General features: G+C 45.2%; 1 pseudogene; it reads right to left on the reverse strand.

Annotated features, from left to right (window-relative positions):
* Positions 1 to 6479: 6479 nt before the first annotated feature.
* Positions 6480 to 6887, reverse strand: LOC134373828 (ATP synthase F(0) complex subunit C1, mitochondrial-like; annotated as a pseudogene).
* Positions 6888 to 7508: the final 621 nt, after the last annotated feature.

Below are 7508 nucleotides of genomic sequence, written 5' to 3' on the forward strand. Positions count from 1 at the left end.
AGGTTAGGGAACATTCATGCCCATAGTGCCTTTGCTGATAACAAGAACTTGATAAATGTTGGCTGAATTATTGGAAAAGCGTTTTTGTTTGTTTTATTTTTGTGACTAAAATTCCTGGTGGATGTTCCTTAGCCTTTACAGAAGCCTACAACCGTCCCTCTTGGCCTTTTGTCATTGCTATGAGTGGGTCATTTGTCTTGTCTTAGGGTGTGGAACTAGAGAGACTCCTGCTAGCCATGTTATGACTTGAGCTGTCGCTTCTGGTTTTCCTTCTGAGAAAATCTCCTAAGCCCAGCAGTGTGACTAATACCAGCTTTTTGTCTCAAATGGGGAATTGCTTTAAGACTGGTTTTTCTATTTGTGTTTCTTTGTTTATTTTTGTAGAAAGGAAAGAGGGCAATTTTGTAAAATGTCATCTTCCTTGGATGGTCTTAACAGTGTGGTCATTCCAAAAGAAGAGGCATTTCTGTCAGGAGAGCCTCAGGCTTTCAACAACTCTATTAGGAAATATATATATATATATATTTTTTTTTTTTTTATTTTTAAAAGATGACCGGTAAGGGGATCTTAACCCTTGACTTGGTGTTGTCAGCACCACGCTCAGCCAGTGAGCGAACAGGCCATCCGTATATGGGATCCGAACCCGGGGCCTTGGTGTTATCAGCACCGCACTCTCCCGAGTGAGCCACGGGCCGGCCCAGGAAATATTATTTTACCTTTTTACTTGAGGGAACTGAAGCTCAGTGGTGGTAACATGCCCAAGTAGCAAGACCATGTGTGGCTCGAGATCCATGCACCAGAGGCTTTGCTTATGTCAAATCATATAATCTGCACAGCTGTCTTGAGGACAGAATCACATGACAAGCTCGGTGAAATTTAAATGTCCTGCCTAAGGTCACAGAGGCAAGCAAGGCTGGGATTTGTTGATTCCAAAACCCACAGTATTTTCACTTCCCTATACTGTGTGGCCCTGGACAGGTCACTTTACCTTCGTGACTGCATTTCCTAATCTGTAAAATGGTGTTGGTTTTAGTAGTGCCTCATGGTTTTGTTGTGAGGGTTAAATAAAACGATACACCTGGCACAGAGCAAGAGCTCAATAAGTGGATGCTGTTGTTGTTATTGTTATTACTCTATCACGAGACCGCCCTCAGGGTCACGTGTTGGCCACTCCCTGTTGCAGGAGAAACAGATCCCGTGGGAGTCCCTTCCTGGCCCAGGTGCTCCTGAGGCCTGGCGCAGGTGCCTGGGAAAGTTTGCAACAGGAAGAAAGGGAACAAAGGCTCCAGGTGCTCCCTCGATGCTTTGTCTGGCAGGAGGCCAGTTTCCTGCTCGATCAGGTTGCTCTTGGCTGGCTGGGCTCATGGCGCTGATCCCTCCTCCCAGCCCCTGCCAGTTGAGGGCTGGGCCTGGCGACACAGGACAGGCCTAGCTGGGCAATGCATTCACTTCCTTTCTGGAGCCCAGTGCTGGGGTCTCACTGGCTGAAGCAGGAAGCCCCAAGGTGCTGGAAGGGACCTGTTTGGGTCCCTCCTTCCAGCTCTAATGGCCTCAGTGAACCCCCTCCTGGCTTCCCCTATGGGGGTTGCCTTGGGGATAGAGACCTCGGCTTGAATGTCAGCCCAAGAATGGAGAAGCAGTGTGACTTTAGGCAAGCTGGCTCTGTCTCTGTGGCTCAGTTTTCCTAGTATGAGGTTCAGGAGGTTGTGCTGTCTCAGATCAAGTCCTTTGAATTCTCTGGTGCCCCCAACATGGCCTGCAGTAGATGAAACTTCAAACCCAGCGGAGACTGGTATAACACAAACTAGATCATGTCTGCCTCTCCTTAAAACCTGCCACAAGCCCTGGCCCGCTCCCTGCCTGCCCTCTCCTGCTAGAGCTCCCAGCCACCAGCCTTCTTTATGTGTCTTGAACAGGAGTTTGTTCCTCCCGCCCTGGGGCTTTTGGACTTGCAGTCCCCTATCCTGGAACACTTTGTGCCCCAGGTCTTCCCATGGCTGTCCTTGTCACTCAGGCCTTGTTCTTAGCTGTCACCTCATTGGAGAAGCATTCTTCGGTCACCCTCTAAAGGTGACAACCCCGCCTTGTCTCTCTCTACCAACACCATCCTGCTTCATTTCACTCAGATCACAGCCCTCTCTGAAATGATCTTGGTTTTATTTGTCTCCCTTGTTATTGTCTGCCTCCCTCCACCAGAATCTAAGCTCCATGAGGACAGGGACCTCGTCTGTCTTTTCTTCCACTATCTCTCAGTGCCCGAAGCAATGCCTGGTACAGTAGGCACACAGGGACTCCCTGTAAGTCTCCCACCCGGTATGACCCACATTTGAACGGGGGTCTCAGTTGTGTGTTCCCACTATTTCTCTCTGTTCTGGAGCCGAGGACTGGAGCTGTGTTGAACTAGCTTTGCAGGTGTAAACCCTGTAGATTTCCAAACCACTTGCACGTGGGGGGTCTCATATGTGCCTCACAATAACTGTGAGACACGTAGGGCAGGATCATAAACCCCATTTTGTAGATGAAAAAACTACAGAGGTGCCCAGAGGCTTAAGGAACTTGCCTGCAGCTACGTGCCTCATTAGGTGCAAACTGGGAATAGAATCTGAGACTTAGGAAGCTCTTTCCAGGACCCCAAGCCAGACCTAGAAATGCCTTAAAAGAGAAAATCCACATATCTAACATATGTTTGCATTGTCTTTTTTCCCCCCCACCAATCCCCCAGGTCATGTTACAGACATATAGATATTTAGAATTACTGCATGAGGGGGTAGGACTCTGATCTCTGAGGTTCTTTCCTACTCTAATATTTTCTAGGCCTCTTGGATATATGTGTTACCTTTAAGTCTCATCCAGGGAAACTCTAAAATTCTTGCCCTCTTCCTGAGCTGAGAAATTCCCAGTTTCTTCCCTATTCTTCTGCCGTGGAATCACAGTAATGCCTCTATGTAGTACATAGTACCTAGTACTCTACAAAGCACGCAGTACTTCACATCCAGTTTCACAAATATTCAACTGCAGATGAGGTTCAGAGAGGTGAAGAGATTTGCCCACACAGGAAAATGGCAAAGGCGGGTGTAGAACTCAGCTGGTCTGATGCCAACCAGGGTGTTCTTCCCACCACGCTTAATCTGCCTGTGAATTTACTTCCAGCTGCATGGAAGACAGAGGGTTTTTTTTTTTTTTTTTTTTCATTTTTTCTCTTTTTTTTTGGCAGCTGGCCAAAAGTCTGGAAGGGTGTTCTCCAAAATGCCCATACTGGCATCTCTGAGGATAGTCTTGCGGGTGATTTTTCACTCTCTTCTTTATACTTTTTAATATTGCCTAAAATTTTATTTTACAGTGAGTAAGCATTTCCTTTATAATCAGAAAAAAAAGCTATTTTTATTTTGAAAAGGAATTGAACAAAGTCACTGAAAAGAAATAAAGGAATGGGAAGAGGTCCTGATACATGTGACTAATGTCAGTCAAATTGCTCTGGGATGTTCTGCAGGTGGAATCCGTGTCAGCCACTCATAGACCCTCTACTTGGAGGTCATTCAAAATATTAAGGTAATAAGAACTAAGTAGACAAAAGTAGACTAAGTAGAGGCAAAAAAATTATAATTCTCCTGGTACTCTCTTTAAACAATTCTCATCTTTCTTAAGATACTAATGTCCCGGGGCCGGCCCGTGGCTCATTCGGGAGAGTGCGGTGCTGATAAAACCAAGGCCATGGGTTCGGATCCCATATAGGGATGGCCGGGTAGCTCATTTGGGAGAGCGTGGTGCTGACAACACAAAGTCAAGGGTTAAGATCCCCTTACTGGTCACCTTTAAAAAAAAAAAAAAAGATACTAATGATTAATGTCACAGGCCCTTCCCAAAGATTGTGCAGTGGCTCTGGAAGAAAATCAAAAAGTGAAATGACTTGTTAATTGTCAGTGAGTCAGAACTCATTCAGAGCTCTGGAGTTTCCAGGCCATTAACTTATCTGCCTGAACCTATGAGTCAGGGTCAATCAGCCCAGGGTTGCGTGTGTACCTGCTTCCCTGCCTTGCTCTTCCAGCCCGACCCCCAACCTTCACGCATGCACATATGCAGGCACTTACAAGCCTCCTCATCCGTGTATCCTGGGAAGGATGCCGGCACGCTTGGCTTGTTCATCCATCCACAGGAGGTGTGCACAGCCCTCCTGAGTGCTAAGACTGGGCTGTGAACTGCCAAAGATGAGCCAAAAGAGAGAAAATAAAAACTAATACTTACTAGCTTCCCAGTCTCCCAAGCTGGGGTGGTGGGGGACTGAGGGCTTCAGCCACACCCCGTTGACATCTGCATCGAGCCCATCAATGACCAAGCCACTGCTGGAAGCCCCCTGGTCTCCCTCCCCTGCAGGAATGAGGCGGGTGCCATGGGTCTCAACCATGACCCCCCTTCCTCCTTCTCCCACCCTATTTCCTGTCCCCTTCCCCTCTCCCCCTCCCCCAACTGCTTCACAACACCTTAGAATGTAAAAAAAAAATAATAATATTAATAAATAAATAAACATAAAAAAATCAGTACTTCCTTTTCCATAATGTTGCAACAGTCTACCTTAGACCATGTGGGTTTTTTTGTTTTTTATTTTTTTAAAAGATGACCGGTAAGGTGATCTTAACCCTTGACTTGGTGTTGTCAGCACCATGCTCAACCAGTGAGCTAACCGGCCATCCCTATATCGGATCCAAACCCGGGGCCTTGGTGTTCTCAGCACCACACTCTCCCAAGTGAGCCACCGGCCGGCCCCTAGACCATGTGTTTTGTGAATGACCAGGAGAAACCTACATGTCTATCAACAGTGGTCCATAATAATACATTGTGATATATACAGAGATAGAATACAGTGCAGTCATTTAAGAACTGAAGTAGATCTATGTCAAGTGATATAGAAAATGGTCAGTTTTAAGAGTCAGATGGAAGTTGCAGAGCAGTTGTATGTTATTTTCCCATTTGTGTGAATGTCTATTATTACTCTTATTTCAAAAATTATAAAGGAATATTTTCTCATTATAAAAAGATGAAAAATACAGAAAGGTTAGCATAAGACATGAAACTCTGCCATCACTACTTGTATCAGTCAGGACAGGCTAGGTTATGCTGCAGTAACAAACATCTCTCAAAATCTCAGTGGCTTAAACAACAAAGATTTATTTTTTGTCCATGCTTTTTTCCTATCATGGCTTGCAGGGTCTCAGCTCTTTGTATTCAGCACCGTAGTCATTGTAGCACCACCATCAATGTGAGGCTTCGGGTTCACTGTCCTAGGGGAAGGAAGCGTGAGAACCAGCTCTGGCTCTTAAATGCCTCTCCTGGAAGGGACACTTGTCACTTGCCTTCACATTTCATTGGCCAAAGCAAGTCACAAGCCTACACCTAACTTCAAGTGAGTGTGACAGTATAAACCTCCCCAGGACTTAGAAAGAGAAGAAAGCTGGAAAGCCTTGGTAATATCTACTACCCCATCCCAAACCTCCGTCCTCCCTGGAAGGGAGTTAACAGGTTACTGCTGTATCCTTCCAGGCCTTTCTGTTCGCGTTGATATACATAGTAGTTTTACAATAATTTTTAAATATAATAAGATTTTGTAGTCAGACCTAGGGTTTGTGGGTGTGTGTGTGTTTTGTATGTGTGCGACTGGCCAGTACAGGGATTGAACCCTGGATCTTGGTGTAATCAGCACCATGCTCTAACCAACTGAGCTACCCAGCCAGCCCCAGACCTAGGTTTGAATTCCAAATAGGTTATTACCAGCTGTGTCCCCTTGGACAAGTTCCTTGATCTTTCCAAAACTCAGTTTTCTTATTGTACCTGTTTCCTGGGTGCATGGGGGGATTAAATATAAGGGTATAAATGAAGCCCTTAATATACAGCTACTAAGAAAAGTTGTACTAGAAATGTCAACTAGGAAATAAAGGGTGCTTGAGGATGATTGTTTGAGGGTTGGAGGTAAGGCATACAAAGAAATATGCAACCAAACAAATATGCCCTCTCCATCCATGTATCAGCATTTTCCAGGTCAATATCTGGACCGGTTTTTCTTGTATCCCATAGCCCCCGTTGTGATGTGGGATGGGAGAAAGGGACGTTGTAATGGCCAGGTCTTATCTAAATGGCATCTTAATGCCTGGTCAGATGGAGCGGTGGGTCAGTACAAAAGCAACTGCTCTGTGTCCACTAATCAGCTCCCATTCCACCCATCTGGGCCCTCCTGCTTCCCACCCTCTGTCTTCTCAAGGCTGAGTGTCCTGTAGAAGGTAAAGAAGGACCAGTCTTCATATAGAAATATGTTTTTAAGAAACAATTTTCACGACATTGCTAGAGGACAATCTGGTAGTATGTATCAGAAGCCTTTTCTTTTTTTTTTTCCCCAGAGAAACATTGTGTTTAATGGTAAAGCTAAGCACACTCCAGCACCAGGAATGGAGACAAAGCAGCAGGGATGGGTGGGTGACCCCCATGGAGCCTCACATGGTAAAGAAGATGAGGAAGGTGACTGTCCAACAAAAAAGCCCCATGGCCTCAGAAATGGCAAAGCCCAGAATGGCATAGGAGAAGGGCTGCTGCTTGAGAGACGGGCTCTGTCATAGCCAATGATCAAGCTGCCAAAGTCCATTCCAATGCTGGCCCACAAACCAGCCACACCGACTGTGGTGGCTCCAGCACCAATAAACTTGGCTGCTGTGTCAAGACCCGGTGACAACACTGGTCTGGAACTCTCATCTGGCCACCTGGAGTGGGGAGCTGCTGTAGGAAGACTGTTTAGATGAGTTCTCTGGCCTACTTAGGAAGGAGGCAGACACAGGCCTGATTAGACCCCTGGTACAGCAGCAGTTCCGAGCCAGAGAAATAAATAGTGCCCCAGTGGTCTGCATTTTTTTCAGTCTCCCAGCTTTAGCCCTGGGTCTCAGCACTCTGCACCCCCTGTATCAGAAGTCTTAAAAATATACAGACCCTTTGATCCAACAGTGCATGTAGAAGAATTTGTCCTCAGAAAATAATCAGAATGAATACACGTGAGTTTTTATTGCTCATAATAATGAAATACTGAAAACGACCTAAATATCTAGCTATAGGGAATTAAACAAACTATAGAGTGCTTTATGTAAGTATACGTAGACATGAAAGGATATAAATTGTCCATTGAAATGTTAAATAGAAACAAAAAGAGCAGTGTGTACGTAAAAGCATGTGTATCCTATGATTCACTGTTGAAAAAGCATATAAATATATACTTTGAAAACATGAAAGGATAAACACCAGAACATGAGCAGTTATTAACTCCAGGGGATAGGAATATAATTTTTCTTCGTGCTTATCTGAATTTTCCAATTTTTCTACAAAGAACGTGATTAATTAATAAAAGACAAAGATTGTTTAAATGTGTCTTCAGCCACTTCTTGTTTCTTATTTTCTAGCGATGCTAAATGTAATCTGCTCACAGAGGGGACTGTGCCCAGGGCTGAGTCAGAAAAACTTCGTTTGTGCTGTGTGTC

The sequence above is a fragment of the Cynocephalus volans genome, chromosome 3, assembly GCF_027409185.1.
Source record: "Cynocephalus volans isolate mCynVol1 chromosome 3, mCynVol1.pri, whole genome shotgun sequence".
Classification (NCBI taxonomy): domain Eukaryota; kingdom Metazoa; phylum Chordata; class Mammalia; order Dermoptera; family Cynocephalidae; genus Cynocephalus; species Cynocephalus volans.